We start from the raw sequence: 23,126 nt of genomic DNA, 5'->3' as shown, positions 1-23,126 counted from the left end.
ACATAAACGCCCCTTTTAAGCTCTAATACATTTCCTCTATCGTATGGCTGGGCATGACAGTGCTTTACTAATCATCCATAGTGGATGCTGCTGAACTCCGTGACACCCTATTAATCAGGTAGTTTTAATGTTTGGCTTATTCAGGTTTTCGAGAAATCCGCTACAGTCTTCCAGCTTTGCAGTATTCCTATGAATAACAGCATCGTACACAAATAGCCTCATGGAATGTTCATCGAAAACCATTAGGTTATTAATATAAATTGAAAACAATAACGGTCTTATCACACTTTGTAGAGTACCCCTCCACTGAATTTGTCGTTTTTGTTCCGTTTAATTTATGTGTTGAGTTTTATCTACAAGGAACTACTCCAACCAACCATAGCATAGCCCGATTCTCGGTAAGGTCCTATGGTAGTTCGAAACTGGGATCGAGTTCTTGAAGACAAGATCATGGCATCAACTTGACCATCATATTCTCTGGCGCAATGAGTTTCACGGTCGAACCGAACGAACTGAGTAGCATAGGACCTCTGTTTACGGAATCGGTTTTTTATAGAGTGAATACCGACAGCCGCATTACATGCTCCAAATTATTTGCAGTACTTTACTATCGACGGGTATCAGGCCTGTGGCGTGTCCAACTGTAGTCTGTCATGACAATCAGCCATTGATTAGTGGGAGTAAGTTTATTATCGAGATGGCGATGGGAAGACCTTATTGCACTGCAATGACGACTTGGCACCGACAAAGCACGCACGGGAGCCGGACAGTCAGAAGTCGGAAGTCACCATGAGGACTCAGAGGATAGGACTACGATTCCATGACAGATGTAGCAAAGATCACGGATCACAGGACAGAATTCTACCTGTGACGTCAACCAAATAGATCTCCCTGAGCTGACTGAGCCAGAAATTATATGCGGCGACAGGAACCATGCTTCATAGAATCAGCCAGCCCAGGACTGTGGGTGACAAGACACACACTTCATTGCAGCCAACAACGAAGCCGCATATGCAGCACATCTACAAGGACGGCTTTTCCGTCTCCTTTAATACAGCGCCTACTGTAAAACTGTCTCCCGCTGTTCCGAAACCTTCACGAGTAACAATCGAGAATACGGGACGTTGGACCAGACGCCGCCACTGGGTGCATCTAAGTCAGGCCTGGCCAACATTTGCGCTCCCGATTCTCCTCAGCACTCCTGCCACCACCACCACTGCACAAGAGGCGAATGTTGCAGCATACCTTATAAGGAGCATGTTATCACTTGTGTTTACTTTCTACTTCTTATTTTTCTGGCGAGTAATAACTTTTATTAGTCGATTAAATAAGGACATTAGATAGTGCTAACGGCATGAGTGCAACTACAGAAAGCTTTACGAATAGGCACTCAAAATTAAGGTGTGATGATTATATAATATGTAATATATGTGGAACAGGGGGACTAATGCAAGTAAAAATCAGTTAACCTTGAATGTAGCCAGTACTTTGTGAATTTAATAACAGACGCATAAAACGTTCTCTCACATGTGTTGAACCAAACAATGAAGTAACTTTAGCAGCTTGATTGTCGGTCCAGGATATTTCGCTCCGACTAACATTATAACAAAGTTTTTAAACTCTTGGATTGGAAAAATAGGTCTTTGAGCTGAGAGTTACGCTGTACGTCTCTCAGACGAAGTTGGAAGTAATGAGACACATTAGCGGCCAAACGAGAGAGCGACCTGACAAAAAAACAGAAATACGTCTCCTGTGGTGTAATCTCTTTGACAACACATAAGGAAATAATTTTTATTTTGGCTGGTGCCACAGTCATGGTAAATTTTGTAAATGGTGCTGCTGTCATTTGACTCCAATAATTCTTATTTTATTTCTGCACAATATGGGTTTCGGCCTTCGGCCATTTTCAAGAAAAAAAACTTATTTATGTGATAAAAGACAAGTTTGATTTCTTTTGATATATAAGTAAGTTTTTGTACTTCAAAATGACCTAAGGTAGAAACGTGGATTGTACAAGAATAAAATAAAAATTACTGAAGTGAAATGGTGGCAGCATCATTTAAAAATATCATGTGAAATGTTTCAAGCGCCGAGACATAATCAGTCATATCTCGTCCACAAATCACTGCCTTGACTGTCATGAACTTGAGTCTGATTTCTTCATAGAATTATTTTATTGGTTGATATCATCAATCTTGTCAGCTATATCTGTTACCACATGATTCTCCCTTTGCACTAACATACACAATGAATTCAGATAATCGGTGGTGTTGAGCATAAGAGATTTTCTTCACCACTTTACTTACCACTAATTCAGTTTTTCCATAATGGCTGTCTTTAGTTCAGGTAGTCTTCGCTGACTTTCATCGCGCAAAAACATCGTCTCTGTCACTGGTATTCCAATGACTCTCGAAGAGGAAAGCTCATAAACTTTTTTTATCTTTATTTGATTTCGATTACCCCTCCCCCACCAGAGGGGGGGGGGCTGGCAGCAGCACAATACGCCGCTCTGCAGCCTACAGAAAAGTTAAAAAACAGATTCAAAAAATTTGAAAAACAAACAAAATCAGGCGATAAAACAGTGACTGTTAAAAACTGAAACATGGAGAGAAAGATAGAAAGAAAATATAATAACAAAACGGTTGGTGACACTAATTAAAATACATAATAAATAGACAGGCACAATTAAAAAACACGGCGACAGTCTGGTTTCTGTTCGCACAAGATAAAAAAACACAATTAGCGGCAGTATGGTGGCTGTTCACAACACTGACACGGGACGCACAACACTGAACACTCACTTAAAGCAGCACTATACAGGCGACACAGCGGCAGATGGGGGAGGGGGAGGACCCAGAGTGATGAGGGGGAAAAAGGGGGGAGGACAGGAAAGGAAAAAAGCGGAGAGTCGACGGAGGGAGGGGACAGAAAAAGGGGGGTCTGGGCAGATGCGAGAATGAGTGGGAAAGGCAGTGGAGGGGAGAGCAGAAAGGAATCTGGGGAGAGAAGGAAGGCAGAGAGAGGGTAAGCAAGGAAGAAACACGACGGAAGGGGGGAGAGTGAGCCCAGGAAAAGGACAGAGGAATGGAGGTGATAAGAGGAGTAAATGGAGAGAGATCATCATCCAGGAGGGGGAGACGACGAAAGCCACCTTGGGAAAGGAGATGAAGGGTAGGGCAGACACAATGGTGAAGGTGTGACAGATGGTGGGAGTTGGAGAAGAGATGAGCAACCAGGGATGAGGGGGATAAAAGCGGTGGGAGGTGTAGAGGATGCAATTATGTTCGAGGAAAAGGAACAGGTGGGAGAAAGGAATCTGGTCTTAGACGATGTGCATGGGAGACAGGAGGTGTATATGCAAGGTGAGGCGGAGTGTATGGCGCTTGAGGATCCAGAGGGACTTATAGAATATGGGGAGGGGGCAGATATCGAGGTGGGACTGGCATAGCAGAGCATGGGATGGATTAAGGATTTGTAGGTGTGGAGGATGGTAGAGGGGTTCAACCACCATGTCTGGAGTTTGAGGAGTTGGAGGCACTTGTGGGCTTTGGATTGGATAGAGTGGAGGGATCCAGGTGAGGTGACGGTCGGTGGTGAGGCCAAGGTAAGTGAGGGTGGGTGAGAGACGGACAGAATGGGCACAGATGGTTAGGGAGAAATCAAGGAGCCGGAAGGACTGAGTGGTATGATCAGTGATAATTGCCTGGGTTTTGGAATGATTGATTTTCAGAAGCCACTGGTTACACCATATGGCAAAAAGGTCAAGGTGACACTGGAAGCTCATAATAGTGCAACAGCATATTAGGCACTTCCCTTGCCCTTGAAACATAGGAAAAGTAATGCAGTTCCCATTAGGTACTAAATGATTTGGCTTTTCGGTTTTCTTGTATTTACCAGGTGATCAAAAAGTCAGTATAAATTTGAAAACTGAATAAATCACGGAATAATATAGAGAGGCACAAATTGACACACATGCTTGGAATGACATGGGGTTTTATTAGAAACAAAAAAATACAAAAGTTCAAAAAATGTCCAACAGAGGGCGCTTCATGTGATCACAATGGCAATAATGAGCATAACAAAGTAAGACAAAGCAAAGATGATGTTCTTTAGAGGAAATGCTTAATATGTCCACCATCATTCCTCAACAATAGCTGCAGTCGAGGAATAATGTTGTGAACAGCACTGTAAAGCACGTCCGGAGTTACGGTGAGGCATTGGCGTCGGATGTTGTCTTTCAGCATCCCTAGAGATGTCAATCGATCACGATACACTTGCGACTTCAGGTAAGACCAAAGCCAAGAATCGCACGCACTGAGGTCTGGGGACCTGGGAGGCCAAGCATGAAGAAAGTGGTTGCTGAGCACAAGAACATCACCAAACGACGCGCGCAAGAGATCTTTCACGCGTCTAGCAATATGGGGTGGAGTGCCATCCTGCATAAACATCGTACGTTCCAGCAGGTGTTTATAAGCCAGGCTGCGGATGATGCGATTCTGCAACATATCGGCGTATCTCTCCCCAGTCACGGTAGCAGCTACAAAACCAGAATCATGCATTTCCTCGAAGAAAAAAGGCCCGATAATGGTAGATGTGGTAAATCCTACCCATACCGTGGCTTTCTCGTCGTGCAATGGAGTTTCCACGACAGTTCTAGGATTTTCGGTAGCCCAAATTCTGTAGTTGTGGGCGTTGACAGACCTTCGGAGCATGAAATGAACTCCGTCGGTCCACAACACGTTACTCAACCAATCGTCATCTTCCGCCATCTTTTGAAACGCCCACACCGCAAATGCCATCGGCTTCACTAAATCGCCAGGTAACAGTTCATGATGCAGATGGATTTTTTTTTACGGATAGCATCGGAGGGTATGCCTAAATGACAACCAAACAGTAGTGTATGGAATGCCGGTGCGACGTGCGACTGCACGAGCGCTGACTTCACCGTGCATAGACGAACTCGCTACAGTCTTCATTTCTTCCTGAACTGTCTCATCAGCATTACGCCTTGTGCTCGGTCGGCCACTACGGGGTCTATCGTCTAAACAACCCGTGGCTTCGAATTTCGAAATCATTCTCGCCACACCTTTACCTGTTCGAATCCCCTTCCTATGGCGATAGGATCGTAACGCTGAACTAGCACATTCCCCATTCGGATAATACAGCTTCACTAAAAGCGCCTTTTCAGGTAACGTCAACATGCTGCGACTGCTGGCGCATCTGATTCTCTCTCTCATTACAGCTCCTTTTATACGCGATTGTCATGCGCAGTCACTGACGTTTCCCTGTCCTGCGCCATCTGTCGGACATTTTGTGAACTTTTGTATTTTTTTGGTTCTAATAAAACCCCATGTCATTCCAAGCATGTGTGTCAATGTGTACCTCTCTGTATACATTATTCCGTGATTTATTCAGTTTTCAAATTTATACTCACTTTTTGATCACCCGTTATATCTGACAAGTGCTTAGACGTCATAGTATTTCAGATACAGAATATAAATCTAATTTAACGCAAGTAATACTGTCAGCAATCTGCTTGCCTTCTGACAAGGCGACTCCTGTCCTCTAGCGGCGTCCGGCAGCAGCCTGTATTTTCCTTTTCCTCGCCTTCCCTGAGCTGCAGTCGCCGCTGCATTCGCAGCGCTAGGCAGGGGCGCGGCCGCAGTGCTAGCGTCCGCGCTCGCGGAACGCTGTTTGGCCAGGCCTGATCTAACCCAAATATACCGAAAGTGCCTCTAATGATTATGAAATTCGAACACTGGTACATTATTATGGACAGGTAATTCCATGTAGGTAAGCTATTTTATGCAGTGAACTTCGTTGAGTACACAGTGCGAATTATTTTTATGTCGCAATAGTTTAGTTACCGTACCCTGTATAGCAAGTTAACATACGTTAGTTGATGTTGTTGTGGGCTTCGGTACAACGACTGGTTTGGTGCAGCTCCCCATGTTGGTCTATCTCGTGTAATCCTCTCCATTTCTCGACAACTTTACGACTCCATTAAATGGACTCTGTTACTGTAGTCAAGCCATGGGCCATTCTACAATTTTTTTATAACCCGTAACTTTCAACATTCTCTGTAGCACCCCATTTCAAAATTTTGTATTGTCTTCTGTCTGAACTGTTTATCGTCCACGTTTCACTTATGTAGAAAAGAGTATTGAGGGAACATAATATTTCGTTTAGACCTGATGCTAACAAAGTTGACCCTTTCAGAAACTTTTCCTGTTGGTGCTGGCCTTCATTTTATGTCTTCTATACTTCGGCAATCGTCAGTCATTTTGCTGCCAATATAGCAATTTTATCTAATGCTTTTAGTGTCCCGTTTCCTAGTTACATTCTCTTAGCACCGTCTAGTTTAATGCGACTTCGTTCCACTGTCCTTGTTTTTCTGATATTCATCTTATAACCGCTTTCAGTAGACTATTCATTCCTTTCAGCAGATCTTCCGGTCCTTACAGATTTGTCGATAGCGTCGTAATTCAGGCAGACGCGGCAAGCCTTAAAAGTTTTACTTCTTTACCCGAAACTTCCCAGTACATCTTTTAAGTAATTTTTTGATGATTTTCTGTGCACTTCTTTCAAACACAAAAGATACTCTATCTTCCGCAGAGGTCGGCCGTGGTGGCCGAGTGGTTCTAGGTGCTTCAGTCTGGAACCACGCAACCGCTATGGTCGCAGGTTCGAACCCTGCCAAGGGCATAGATGTGCGTGATGTCCTTAGGTTAGTTAGGTTTAAGTAGTTCTAAGTTCTAGGGGACTAATGACCTCAGAAGTTAAATCCCATAGTGCTCAGAGCCATTTGAACCATTTTTTTCTTCCGCAGAATCTCTCCGCCTTTAAATACCATCGTCCCTACAATAGCACCATAGTTGCTTTAATGGCATAACGGTTACTAATCGTTGACTCCTTTGTGACGTTCTCTAAAAGATCACGTGATTTTCTAGCTAAACTTCTGAAATATTTCTTTCACTTAAAGGAGCTGTTGGAAGTAATTGTATGATACTGCGTTCAGTATTTCGTTGAAGGAGTGATTCACCTTACTCGAAGTCAGGCACACGTTATTTCCCCAGTCGATACTGCACGAGCTGATCACCTTTGCTATTTCCGAATTTTCGTGCTACCTACTTGCTGCTCTTTAACTCTAGTGCCGAAGTATAGCCCATATGAGGTCGCAGTCGGATTCATTTTCGATGTAGCATCACCTAATGTTTCTTCTAGAAGCATTGCATCTCTTGCGTAGTCTAATATACCTTTCCAATACAAACGCCACACGGTCCAAAATTTACCTACTTTCTATTTCAGCTTTAGAATCACAGGGATTGGGCAAAAAATGCAAGCTTGAATATAAATGCAGATGCTATCGAAGCGTGCAGGTTGCACTGTTGTATTTGACTATGAATGGCACATGTGTAATATCCTCGACACGTTGCAAATGTCACTCGTCATCAGAACCGTTTTCTAGAAGTTGTGTCGAAGCTATGGAATTGGAACATGGCCACATTATTGCTGCTCGTGTGATGCATGCTTCAGCAACCCAGGAACCGAAGTGTTTGCGTTTCAAGAGCCACCCTACCAAAGTTGTATACTGCAAACTGGGAAAGCGGTAAAACATCATCCAGCAAGTCACAATGCGGGTGGAAGTCTGTGCTGAGTGGTAGTGACGGAGGGTCATTGAAGAGGACTATGACAAAAATAAGAGGACGACAGCTGCAAAAAATCACTGGATGTAGCACTCGCGAGCAAGTCGGCACCAAAACAAAACCACGGTAGCTCCATAAGCAAAGAGTTACAGGGAATTCCAAATTTACCCATCGATGATGCAAATGTTCGTATCAGCACTACGTGGTGTCGTAGCTATAAAACCTGGACTACGGACCAATGGAAGAATTTCATTTGGTCGGGTGAGTATTGTTTCACAATTGTCCCGACTCTGGCCGAATCTACGTCCCAAAAGCGAAACACGGCGGGGATAAATGGGCTGCCATGGGCCCCATGGTTACTCTGCAACGTCGCTTTACTATCAAAGATTATGTGACTATTCTGGCTCATCATGTCCATTCCATTGTACAGTGTTTGTTCCTCAAACAAATGCTCTATTTCAGGGAGACAAGGCCCTTGTTCACACAGCTCGCTTCATTCAGGACTGGTTTTGAGAGCAGGGGAATGTTCAAATGTTCAAATGTGTGTGAAATCTTATGGGACTTAACTGCTAAGGTCATCAGTCCCTAAGCTTACACACTATTTAACCTAAACCATCCTAAGGACAAACACACACACCCAAGCCCAATGGAGGACTCGAACCTCCGCCGGGACCAGCCGCACAGTCCATGAGTCCAGAGTCTGAGACCGCTCGGCTAATCCCGCACGGCGCAGGGGAATGAATTATCGATTCTCCGCTTCCCACCACCATTACTAGATACCAATATTATTGGGCCTTTGTGATCTGTTTGGAGAGAAATGTGAATGTTCGCAATCCACGTATATCGTCTTTACGTGAACTTGCCATTATTTGGCAGGAAAAATATGTCTGGCACACGGCTGCTTCATGGTACAGATCTGTTCTGTAGCTGTCATTTGAATACATGTTACGAATTTACATCAGTATAACAAGTTATTCAAGAAGAAATGAAACAATGGGAAAATTATTCTAGGACGTGAGAGTGCTGAGAGGATGGTCAAGAACTCTGATCATTTCTAGTAAGGAGGAAAAGTAAAACTTCAAACTAAAAAGTTAGGAACATCACACAAAAAGAAAACGATAGAGGAAATAGCATGGAAAACTAACTCAGAAAATCCTAGGATGAAAAGTCTATACCATACGTGTATAATATTAAATATAGTGAACGAAATTATTACCATAAACATCGAACTAGAGTGACAGAAACAAGGTAGCTTTCGAAAATATGAGCAAACGAAATAAACATGAAGCAGAATAGGAACTTGTTATTTGGAATGAAGAATTAAAATTTTCTTTTTTTTTGTTTTCGTCATCAGTCTACTGACTGGTTTGATGCGGCCCGCCACGAATTCCTTTCCTGTGCTAACCTCTTCATCTCAGAGTAGCACTTGCAACCTACGTCCTCAATTATTTGCTTGACGTATTCCAATCTCTGTCTTCCTCTACAGTTTTTGCCCTCTACAGCTCCCTCTAGTACCATGGAAGTCATTCCCTCATGTCTTAGCAGATGTCCTATCATCCTGTCCCTTCTCCTTATCAGTGTTTTCCACACATTCATTTCCTCTCCGATTCTGCGTAGAACCTCCTCATTCCTTACCTTATCAGTCCACCTAATTTTCAACATTCGTCTATACCACCACATCTCAAATGCTTCGGTTCTCTTCTGTTCCGGTTTTCCCACAGTCCATGTTTCACTACCATACAATGCTGTACTCCAGACGTACATCCTCAGAAACTTCTTCCTCAAATTAAGGCCAGTATTTGATATTAGTAGACTTCTCTTGGCCAGAAATGCCTTTTTTGCCATAGCGAGACTGCTTTTGATGTCCTCCTTGCTCCGTCCGTCATTGGTTATTTTACTGCCTAGGTAGCAGAATTCCTTAACTTCATTGACTTCGTGACCCTCAATCCTGATGTTAAGTTTCTCGCTGTTCTCATTTCTACTACTTCTCAGTACATTCGTCTTTCGCCGATTTACTCTCAAACCATACTGTGTACTCATTAGACTGTTCATTCCATTCAGCAGATCATTTGATTCTTCTTCACTTTCACTCAGGATAGCAATGTCATCAGCGAATCGTATCATTGATATCCTTTCACCTTGTATTTCAACTCCACTCCTGAACCTTTCTTTTATTTCCATCATTGCTTCCTCGATGTACAGATTGAAGAGTAGGGGCGAAAGGCTACAGCCTTTTCTTACACCCTTCTTAATACGAGCACTTCGTTCTTGATCAACCACTCTTATGATTCCCTCTTGGTTGTTGTACATATTGGGTATGACCCGTCTCTCCCAATAGCTTACCCCTACTTTTTTCAGAATCTCGAACAGCTTGCACCATTTTATATTGTCGAACGCTTTTTCCAGGTCGACAAATCCTATGAAAGTGTCTTGATATTTCTTTAGCCTTGCTTCCATTATTAGCCGTAACGTCAGAATTGCCTCTCTCGTCCCTTTGCTTTTCCTAAAGCCAAACTGATCGTCACCAAGCGCATTCTCAATTTTCTTTTCCATTCTTCTGTATATTATTCATGTAAGCAGCTTCGATGCATGAGCTGTTAAGCTGATTGTGCGATAATTCTCGCACTTGTCAGCTCTTGCCGTCTTCGGAATTGTGTGGATGATGCTTTTCCAAAAGTCAGATGGTATGTCGCCAGACTCATATATTCGACACACCAACGTAAATAGTCGTTTTGTTGCCACTTTCCCCAATGATTTTAGAAATTCTGATGGAATGTTATCTATCCCTTCTGCCTTATTTGACCGTAAGTCCTCCAAAGCTCTTTTAAATTCCGATTCTAACACTGGATCCCCTATCTCTTCTAAATCGACTCCTGTTTCTTCTTCTATCACATCAGACAAATCTTCACCCTCATAGAGGCTTTCAATGTATTCTTTCCACCTATCTGCTCTCTCCTCTGCATTTAACAGTGGAATTCCCGTTGCACTCTTAATGTTACCACCGTTGCTTTTAATGTCACCAAAGGTTGTTTTGACTTTCCTGTATGCTGAGTCTGTCCTTCCGACAATCATATCTTTTTCGATGTCTTCACATTTTTCCTGCAGCCATTTCCTCTTAGCTTCCCTGCACTTCCTATTTATTTCATTCCTCAGCGACTTGTACTTCTGTATTCCTGATTTTTCCCGGAACATGTTTGTACTTCCTCCTTTCATCAATCAACTCAAGTATTTCTTCCATTACCCATGGTTTCTTCGCAGCTACCTTCTTTGTACCTATGTTTTCCCTCCCAACTTCTGTGATTGCCCTTTTTAGAGATGTCCATTCTTCTTCAACTGTACTGCCTACTGCGCTATTCCTTATTGCTGTATCTATAGCGTTAGAGAACTTCAAACGTATCTCGTCATTCCTTAGTACTCCCGTATCCCACTTCTTTGGGTATTGATTCTTCCTGACTAATGTCTTGAACTTCAGCCTACTCTTCATCACTACTATATTGTGATTTGAGTCTATATCTGCTTCTGGGTACGCCTTACAATCCAGTATCTGATTTCGTAATCTCTGTCTGACCATGATGTAATCTAATTGAAATCTTCCCGTATGTCCCGGCCTTTTCCAAGTATACCTCCTCCTCTTGTGATTCTTGTACAGGGTATTCGCTATTACTAGCTGAAAGTTGTTACAGAACTCAGTCTTTCTCCTCTTTCATTCCTTGTCCCAAGCCCATATTCTCCTGTAACCCTTTCTTCTACTCCTTCGCCTACAACTGCATTCCAGTCGCCCATGACTATTAGATTTTCGTCCCCCTTTACATACTGCATTACCCTTTCAATATCCTCATACACTTTCTCTATCTGTTCATCTTCAGCTTGCGACGTCGGCATGTATACCTGAACTATCGTTGTCGGTGTTGGTCTGCTGTCGATTCTGATTAGAACAACCAGGTTACTGAACTGATCACAGTAACACACCCTCTGCCCTACCTTCCTGTTCATAACGAATCCTACACCTGTTATACCATTTTCTGCTGCTGTTGATATTACCCGATACTCATCTGACCAGAAATCCTTGTCTTCCTTCCACTTCACTTCACTGACCCCTACTATATCTAGATTGAGCCTTTGCATTTCCCTTTTCAGATTTTCTAGTTTCCCTACCACGTTCAAGCTTCTGACATTCCACGCCCCGACTCGTAGAACGTTATCCTTTCGTTGATTATTCAATCTTTTTCTCATGGTAACCTCCCCCTTGGCAGTCCCCTCCCGGAGATCCGAATGGGGGACTACTCCGGAATCTTTTGCCAATGGAGAGATCATCATGACACTTCTTCAATTACAGGCCACATGTCCTGTGGATACACGTTACGTGTCTTTAATTCAGTGGTTCCCATTGCTTTCTGCATCCTCATGTCGTTGATCATTGCTGATTCTTTCGCCTTTAGGGGCAATTTCTCACCCCTAGGACAAGAGAGTGCCCTGAACCTCTATCCGCTCCTCCGCCCTCTTTGACAAGGCCGTTGGCAGAATGAGGCTGACTTCTTATGCCGGAAGTCTTCGGCCGCCAATGCTGATTATTTATCAAAATTTAAGCAGTGGCGGGTATCGAACCCGGGACCGAAGACGTTTTGGTTATGAATCAAAGACGCTACCCCTAGACCCCTAGAACTTCTATTGAACAGAAAAAGGAGCTACGTTTAGAGATGCTCATGAGGAAGACTTCTCAGACATTGAATGACTACAAAACAACAAGGAAAGAAAAGTAGAAATTGATAATAGATGCACATAAAGGAAGTTGGGAAAGATATAAAGATATACATGGACGTCAATATACTGCATTCACAGTAATGAAAAAGCAAAACAAGGAAGAAAACAATGTGGCAAACTGATATTTAAGCAGAGAAGACTGGATGAAGTTCTATGAAAAATCTCTGGCCCGCAAAAAAAAGGAGAATGAGGAATCTTTACAAATAAACAGTGGGATTTCAGAAAGTATTAAAATAGACCGCAAGGAATTTCTTACAAGGCTGTAAGAACGGAAAGGTTCCTTAAGAGATAATCCATCTACAGGACATTTCTAATACTTCTCAGAAGAAGCTGCATGTTCGTATAGGCTTTTAGATTTCTTTAATCAGTGCTGGCAGCAATGAAGAAAAGCAATAGAAACACTCATTTCTAAACGAGGGTCATGAATGTGGAAATTATAGAGATAGCCTATAAGTCTCTTAAATAAGATATACAAAGTACGAATACATACGAAGCATATTCATGGGAAAAAGAGAAATAACACCACATCTGATCGAAGTTATGCGAGTTTTATATAAATGTGCACAGATAAATGTAAAGTGAAAATCTGTAAGTATGTAAATATTAATGAAGGGTTCAGACAAGAGTGTTGTATATCACCGATACTTTTTGTTTAGACGACGTTGTGAGGAACTGGAAACAACGGATTATAAAATTTCATACCGAAGACAGCTCCAAAGGAAAACAAGTTATCGCCGTGCGGGGTTAGCCGAGCGGTCTCAGACGCTGCAGTCATGGACTGTGCGGCCGATCCCGGCGGAGGTTCGAGTCCTCTCTCGGGCATGGATGTGTGTGTTTGTCCTTACGATAATTTAGTTCACGTAGTGTGTAAGCTTAGGAACTGATGACCTTAGCAGTTAAGTCCGATAGGATTTCACGCACATTTGAACATTTTTGAAAACAAGTTATCTAAACTCGTAAGTTTTCTGGTATCCAGAATCTAGTGGCAGATACATAATGGCTATTATTAAATTTCGTAGACGGAAAACTACCTACCGTATGGGTACCCAGTTTTATAGGAATGAAGTTCATATTTTACGCTACAGGACTGCCATTATTATTGTTGCCAGTGTCATGACCTGCTGTTAGGTGCCGGTACCGGTGCGGCGACGTAAGTCTTACACACAAGCATCAGTATGCATTACAGTTGCACACAGTCAACATGGGTCTGGACAAGATGTACAGGGCTTTACCCGCACAGATCTTCTACCAAACACCAGCCGGAGTGGCCGAGCGGTTCTAGGCGCTACAGTCTGGAACCGCACGACCATGCCTCGGGCATGGATGTGTGTGATGCCCTTAGTTAGGTTTAAGTAGTTCTAGGTCGTATGGGACTGATGACCTCAGAAGTTAAGTCCCATAGTGATCAGAGCCATTTTTACCAACCAACAGCAGTAGTGCGGCGTGTATCGACGCATCGATGCAATATGGACATGTCCTCTATCCGCATCGGGGATGAAGAGTATAAAGGCACATTTGCATGCCGAGCGTGAGTTTCCTCGGAAACGCGAGATATTAATTAAATAAATAATCAGTGACAAATAAATAAAGCCTATGGCACACAACTGCAGCGCTGTGTCGCTGATAAAACAAAAGTACATTTTCGTTAGTCGTATGTTTGATTAAAAAAAAGAGAGAGCTCTCGTTGAAGTGGTGCGAGAAGCACGTATTTTAGTTTATTGTCTGGCACACCGCCATATTTCATGATATAGAAAATTGCAACCATACTAGGCACTCGATTCTGTAAAGAATTTATATTTATAAAAGTAAGTAGGATTATGAACTGTAGGCTTATTCATTGAATATATCTGATTTAACTAACTGTGTAATTTTTTTGTTTAGTAGACAATCACCTCTGTACGACGTTTTGGCATGGCTGGCAAATTATTGTAATATTGAGATTTAGATTATGAGTCCGCACCTACCGCAGCAGTCTTTGGAAACGATTTAATTACGAAGTCCGATTATTTCAGTTTTATTTCACGGTCAACTACGAGTAACATTGCCTTTACGAAAAAGCCATTGTCAAGCGTCTGATACCGAATAATCAAAACCTGACGACTCATAGGAGAGCCAATCAGACAGATAAAAATAATTAATATTTTATTTTATTTTATTTTATTTTATTTTATTTATTTTATATTGGCGACTGCGTGTCGGACTTGTTATTTTGTCATTTGTTACATTGTTCTCTTTGTTTCATGTGAAAAATCAACCTTCTGGTCCTGGACTTGACTATATGAGAAATAAAAAAAAATCAGAAGATATTTGCCAATTATAAAATTTTGCGGGAAGACGCAAAGAAGCTTCCAGCAAAATAAGGTAAGACGCAGCATCTTTGCATTAGCAGGCTTGACCAGACGTATAATTCAGTGTATTAGCTTTTCAGTAAAATTCTGTAGTGTTTCTTTTTCGCATAACAGTTTCAGTGATAAATTCCATTCTCAGTATTTTTCCTTAAACAATAACGTATGCAACAATACCAATACACGAGTGTACAATATGGCCGACTTCTGTACGATATCATGTAACATGGCCAGCAGCCATTACCAATAATCTCAAATTCAGTTTATATTTTTAAATTAACAGACAGCCATTGTTGCTACGACCGATTCATGCTCAACTGCATTTTATTTTAAAACCAGTGTCAAACATTAATTTCTTGAAATATATAGCACGTGTGGCATGGTAATAACTAGAAAACAATACGCAAAAATGGAACAGCAAAGACGTACTATTCAGACGCAATCCGACTCGGACGAGAGACAAATGTTAGAAAATGACTTTACGACAGCAACCGGTAGTGACGATACATCAAATATTGACGCAAGTGTCAACGGAAATTTTGACAATAGGCCGTCCACCACAAAAATTTCAAAGTCTCAGTCAGAGCCCATGTTAATACATGACGTCACGTCTAATGACGCGGCGGGGGCAGAGACCTTGCAAACAGTAAACATTGCCAACATGTTACAAATGCTAATGAAACAAAACGCAGAAAATATGGCAACCTTAAGGATGCAGAACGCGGAAAACATGGCAACCTTAAAGACACAAAATGAACAGTTAAAGACACAAAATGACGAAATTAAATCTGATCTCATAGCAATCAAGGCATGTAATGACACTTTGTGTAAACGTGTGGAACTTATAGACGCCACACTGACCGAACAGATGACTGAACTCAGTACGAAATTTTCCAAGCTTAATACGAGACAAGAAAAGACTACAAATGACGTAGCACTTTTACAGAAACAATTAAAAAACCTTAATGTCACGTGTGAAGCTCTTACTGAACAAATTCAAACATATCCTTCAGTACACGACAACCTTGAAAAACGAATTACTGACGTGCAGAATAAATTTGACGATGTTGAACAACACCTGACTGACATCTTACAATCTGATGCCACAGCTCATTTTCAAAATATTAATAAAGAATTTCATGATTGGGTAGAGAACAAAGACAAACATTTTGATAGATGCATACGTGAAAATTTACCAACAATTGTGCACGACTCCGTAGCGGAATACATCACTAATAACAAACAGCTGATTAGTGACGCAGTACAATCCGTCACTGCACCCATGAGACAATTCACCGATCAACCACAGTCTGAATGTAACGAAAATATCAGTCAAAATGTACAGTTCAGAAACCAATATACATTCGAGTATGACGCACACATACCGCACACCACAAACACACAAGAACAAAACACACCACGACAACAACACATACCACAACGTGCAAACACAAACACAAGCTATTATCATGGTAAACCACAGCAACATTATCGTAATTACTCGCCAGCTGAGCATTGCAGTAATTACAGTGGAACAAATCCATATCATAATGCAAAGGAAGAAGAAAGCTTAATAAAACACAGGCAATTTCAGGCTTTTATCCCAGAGAAACGAACCATTCATCCGGTGATTTTTCTTAAATCTTTTAGTAACGCATTTCCACGCACTTGGAGTGACCGGAAAAAGATTTCATATATTGTCGGTTACATCCAAGGCGATGCAGTTGTCTGGGCATACAGTCAAGCTGACGTATGTACCACGTACAGTGAGTTTGAGCGTGCCTTTCTGAACAAATTCTGGTCGCAATCCGTCCAGGAGCGACTCAGGAGACAAATTTTAGAACCTGAAACTTTTAACAGTAAAAATGGTAACTTACGCAGATATTTTGAAAAATACTTGAACATGGGACATTTTTTAGACGAACCAGTCGCAACACGTGATATACTCCGAGCGTTGAAGGCCAAATTGCCTTTCAACATTAAGGAAAAACTTCTACATATCCCGGATGACGATTCAGATTATTTTTTAACAGCTTTAGATTCGGTTGACATGTTACTTGAAGATCAGCGCTTCGCGCGGCAAAACAGCAGCCACAATGTTTACACTAGTGGTATGCAAAACATGCAGGCTTGCCAACACAATTCTGGCGCGCCCACAGTTGGATACGCGGTACAACAAAAACAGCAAACTCACATGCCGTCTCAGTACGGAAATCAAAATCAACACGCGTATTCCAATACAAACAATAGTTACAACAGTAATAACATTTCATGCGGCAATCCATACAAAAGGCACCGCGGTAATAACTACAACGGTAACAACGGATACAAAGATAATAACAAAAACACAAACAGAAATAGAAATAATAATAACTACGAGCCAAGACAGCATCAAGGTTGGACTCGTAACGATCAGTACTTTCATTCAAACTCTGCTTTACCACAGCAGTCACCAGGTCAAAATTGGAGCATACCTTACGACCGACAGGTAAGTTATAATGCGCAACAGCAACAACAACCGCAAAAGTTTGGAGATCATAATAGGCAATATCCGAATGTGAATATAATAGAAATGACACCTGATGCACAACCTCAATCTGTGTCAGTACCTAGTACAAATGCTAATCCAACAAACTAGAAACAGTCACTACTTTGCCCCAGGTCGTGGCTGAAGAATCCTTGGGGGGCGGCTTCAATGTTAATCAGTTATTTGACACCACACTTGAACAACAGAATAATGATATGCCGAGTAATTCTAAACAAAAACTACCTGTTTTATTTATAAGATACAACCACAATAACAATATATCAGATGAACTTTTACAAGACAGTACACAATGTCGTTTAAACACAAATGAAATTGTTTTAGCATCCACTACTGGTGTAGTAGGTGGGATTCCAACTACTATTATCCTAGATACAGGTGCAGCTGTGAGCGTTTTATCTTTTAATTTTTATAAAAAGATGTGTGAATTGGAACCTGTGCCTGAGTTTCCTGCCCAAAACTGTAAAATAACTACTGCACTAGGTAATAAGTCATGTAGGGTTACGAAGCAAGTTTTTGTAAACGTTAAAATAGGTAATGGAACCGTACAATGGCCATTCCTGGTTGTACAAAACCTTGTGACAAATTGCATATTAGGAATAGATATTATGAGCGAGAAGGACTGCATTATAGACTTCTCCAAAGGTAAATGTATTTTAAATGATAAAGGCAGTGTAATTATTATTGATTTGGACAGGAGAACTCTAAAGCATGACAAACACTGTACAGGGTACAAGGTACAGTTAGTACTTGACAAAGACATTCAAGACATGCAAACACACTCATCTGACAGAGAGCTAATGGACTTGAAAACATTGCTTGATCATAAGATAAGTGAAGCTACAGCTCTCAGTGTACATGAACGTATAAAACTACAGGAAGTGTTATCCAAATATTTACAAGTTTTTACCAAACGATTAGGTGTTATCAACACGTATGTGTACAAGATTGAAGTTAAGCCTCACAAGATCTTCTGCCATAAGACATATAACGTACCGTTATCTCAACGACCTGCTGTGTGGCAAGAATTAAAACAAATGTTAGACTGGAAGGTCATTGAACCATCCACCTCACCTTATTGTAGTCCTCTACTTGTTGTCAAAAAATCAAATGGAGGCATCAGGTTAGTGTTAGACGCACGAGCTATTAATGAAATAATTTTACCGGTTCACACAAAACCTGAAAATTTAGAAGAGCAATTACAGAAATTTCTAGATGCAAAATATTTTTCCACAATAGATCTCGCTAATTCGTTTTGGCAGGTGGGTATCACTCCTGATTCTCGGAAATATACTGCATTTATGTTCGGGGGGCGAACCTATCAGTTTTGTGTTCTACCCTTCGGACTGAATGTCAGCTCTGGGGTATTCATTACAGCCCTGGATACCGTGCTTGGCGACGATTTAGTTGAGACAGTCACACACTATGTAGATGATATACTGATAGCTACACAATCCTGGAATGAACACGTTGACACACTTCAAAGAATTTTAGAAAAATTTGCACAAGCTGGAGTCACAGCCAACCTAAGAAAATCAAAATTTGGTTGCAGTGAGATAAAGTATTTAGGACATATCATTAATTCACAGGGCATACATCCGGATCCCAGTAAATTAGATGCTATCAGAAACTTTCCTAGCCCTCGAACTAAAAAGCAGTTAAAATCATTCCTTGGGCTATGTTCATTTTTCAGACGTTTTTTGCCACAACCACTTTTGAACAGTAAACATCTGCTAAATCTACTCAGAAGGAATCAAGTTTGGATCTGGTCGGAACAGTGCCAGAATGACTTTAATACAATTAAACATGCTTTAGTGAATGCTAACATTTTGAGCCATCCAGATTTCAATTTAGATTTTTGTATGACTTGTGACGCTTCACGTACTGGCTTGGGCTGTTGCTTATTTCAAGTTGTAAAGAATAAAGAGGAGGAACAGATAAGAATTATTGGGTTTGCGAGTCGCACTCTAACTGAATGTGAGCGTACATACTCCACTACTGAGTTAGAAACACTTTCCATAGTATGGGCATTCAAGAAATTCAATTATTATTTATTTGGAAAACATACGGTAATTTACACCGATCACCAGGCCCTGACATTTTTGTTAACTTGTAAACTTGTACATCCTAGACTATCACGATGGGCAGTTACACTTCAGAACTACTCTTTTGAAATTAAGTACATAAGAGGTAAGGACAACACCATTGCAGACACTTTGTCTAGACTTCCACAAGGTATGAATGATACCAACAGTGACTTAGAAAATATAAATGACTACAGGATTCTCTTAATGCAAGACAAGCAGTATCACCAATATTATATTGATATGTGCAGAAACATGGCTGAATTACAAAAATCTGATCCTCACTGGTATAAGATAATAACATTACTGGTAGAAAAACACAACCATCCTTTGACTAAGTATTACAAGTTACACAATGATGTGTTATTTTACCGCCGACATCCAAATGCTACTAACTGGTGTGTATGCATTCCCAAAGAGTCTGAACGTAATCTAATTTGGCACACACACTTAGTTTGGGGTCATTATGGGACGAAAAAGTGTTTGGCAAAGCTCAGTACATACTGTTATTTTAGCAATATGAGAAGAAAAATTTACAGGGAACTAAAAACATGTGTCATATGTCAAAAATCAAAACCTCAGAATTTATCCACAAAAACAGATTTACATTCTATTTTACCTGGTAGACCCCTGGAAATTCTGTGTACTGACATTAGTGGACCGCATCCAGCAAGCTCTGGAGGCGTCAAATATATCTTAGCTTTTTACGATATATTTTCTAAACACGTAAAACTTTATGCTTTAAAATCCGCCACTGCAAATGCTATAATACGAAGATTCTCAAGTGATTACCTGACGCACGTGGGAAAACCTAAAGCAATTCTGTCAGATAATGCAGCATACTACTCTGGGTACAAATGGAGAAATTTCTTGAAGGACAATAACATTAAAAGTATATTTATTTCGAGGTTTAGTCCACAATGTAACGCGACTGAGAGACTTTTCCGAGAATTAAATCGATTCATGAGGACCTATATTTCATCAAAACATACTAATTGGGTGTCCTACCTAAGTCTTTTCGAAGACGTACACAATAACTTAAATATTTACGATACAAATTACACACCTAACGAGATCATGTTCAATTGCAAACAGAACGATCAGTGGATAGAACCATTACCTAAGTTGTCGGACAAGGAAATCACACCTGAACAGAAAATAAAAGAAGTATTGACTACGCTGACACATCACGCACAGATACGAAACAAACATCACAGAAACATAATAAAAAGAAAACAAAAATTCGAGGTAGGAATGCTTGTACTACTTCGTACTCATCATAAATCTGTTGCACTCAAACGACGCAACGCTAAGTGGCGTCTGCTATATGAAGGACCTTATATAATTGTTAACATACCGCACCCTGGTGCGTATCTGTTACAACATCGTAGAACTAACAAAATTATTGGGCTATACGCACACCGAGATCTTAGAGCATTTCATGCTGAATAATGTAAAAGTCATACCCATCAAAATATTGCTAAGCAACTCGAAAAACTCTGTTGCTACAACACAGATAATAAGTAGTATAGAAATTTTCATTTCAGCGTTCCAGAGTCGCAGTTGAAGACAGAAGAACTTTTCTTTCAACGCCGCGGTTCCACCGAGAAGACTGAATATTAAAGTAAAATTTATGATTACGTAGCAGTGAATGATATATAAATTTTTCACGGAATATTTGTGACTGTAGGTACCACTGACTTGCTATGACACCTGACGAACCGACAGACGTCATCTGTGAAGCGATCTTTTACTTCGAGAAATAGATTAGACGCGCATCTCTCAGCAAGAAAAGCATCTACCAGTAGTCAAGGCCACACAGACACACTACACACACGCACAAAACGCGAGGAATCGAACATTTTCTCTCTCTTACTATTTTGAATATTTATTGAGTAGTGAAAACGCCTGGTCTTGCCTACTGATGTAATGAATGTTGTGTCTAACCTATCTTAATTTCAGATGACATCACAAAAAACATCGATAATATCCCAGCAAAACCGCTAAAGAGGATGTAAATATCTGCAATTCATGTAATCAAATATGACACAATGTAATAACCTATAGCTATGTAATGATGATGTAAACATGTTTATGTGCAACTGTATTATGTTTATGCTAAGAAAATATGTGACGTGTGTATGTATTATTACTTATGTTTTTTTTTAAACTGATGTATAATGTAACTGTTACTGTGTGAAAATTTGAACGATAACGAGTGCCAAAATGTGAAAAACTTTAAAAAAAAAAAAAAAAAAAAAAAAATTGCGTAGTGAACCACTATTCACGGACATTAACGTACATTACTAAGTCTGCAACTACGCAGAAACCTATGTGAAAGAAACTGTTAATGACATTCATGATGCATCGTACCTTTGTTAACGCGATGAACGATTTCTTCGATGAGTAACCACGAACATTTAGGTGAGCTATATTTAAAAAAAAAACTGAATATGTGAAGTGCATAATTCGTGCATCGTCTAGCGACATTACTACAGTACCCAACTTCAAGATGTTAACTGGATTAAATGGACACAAAGTGCCTGTCCAGAAAACAACACGACGGGTGGAAGAATTTTGGTTGGAACTTCAGGGAATGAAATGTTCTCGAAATGTGACGGACACGCTTACCTGGACTGTCCAAGGATCGACGCCAGCTATGTGCCGTCCGAGGTTCTGCAACCAAGCTTCCACGGAATATCGAAAACGAACTGCATATGGACTAATTACTCGACGGGTCACGTCTGATCTGTAATAAACAATGCTTTTTGTCACAACGAACTGCATCACAACGACTATAATGGAAATAGGAAATGGACATGCTTATGTATCAATCACGTTGTTATACAACGATGTTACTGTGATCAAAAAAACTTTACCACGACGATACTAACCTGTAAAAAATTATTGTGCAGCAGATGAATATGAACTGTGATAACGACACCATGTGTATAGGTCAACGCACCTGAAAAATACGGACATTTTTCTTTGAAGCATTTCATTGCAATGCTATGTAACTAAGAACATTCAACAATCTAAAGTTGTATTGTATTATAACAAATATTGTAATTTTAAAACTAAGTTACCTGTCATAGAATGTAGTCTTCATATGTAATCTTGGTGGAATATTTTCTTTGTGCAACGACTAAGAAATGCGCGCACACACGAACAATATGAACTGCAATACTGTGCCGCGTGATCTAAATTTACGAAATAACGGCAGTGCCGTAGTTACACAGACGCTTCTGCGCATGCGCGCACTCTGTTTTGCCAACATAAGAACTTTTTCGGCGCACGCGCGTCATTCAAATTTTGTGTATAATATACAGTATAATGTAAGTCATGTAAATAGTTGTAGATAACTTAGATTTTCTTGTGCCTTTAGGTGAATTGCTCGCCTGCAGGTGTGTCCTTTCGCCTCGCAATTCAGGGGGCAATATAAAGGCACATTTGCATGCCGAGCGTGAGTTTCCTCGGAAACGCGAGATATTAATTAAATAAATAATCAGTGACAAATAAATAAAGCCTATGGCACACAACTGCAGCGCTGTGTCGCTGATAAAACAAAAGTACATTTTCGTTAGTCGTATGTTTGATTAAAAAAAAGAGAGAGCTCTCGTTGAAGTGGTGCGAGAAGCACGTATTTTAGTTTATTGTCTGGCACACCGCCATATTTCATGATATAGAAAATTGCAACCATACTAGGCACTCGATTCTGTAAAGAATTTATATTTATAAAAGTAAG

Source organism: Schistocerca piceifrons, chromosome 4 (assembly GCF_021461385.2).
Source record: "Schistocerca piceifrons isolate TAMUIC-IGC-003096 chromosome 4, iqSchPice1.1, whole genome shotgun sequence".
Taxonomy (NCBI): Eukaryota; Metazoa; Arthropoda; class Insecta; order Orthoptera; family Acrididae; genus Schistocerca; species Schistocerca piceifrons.
Note: the sequence above shows the minus strand (reverse complement) of the source record.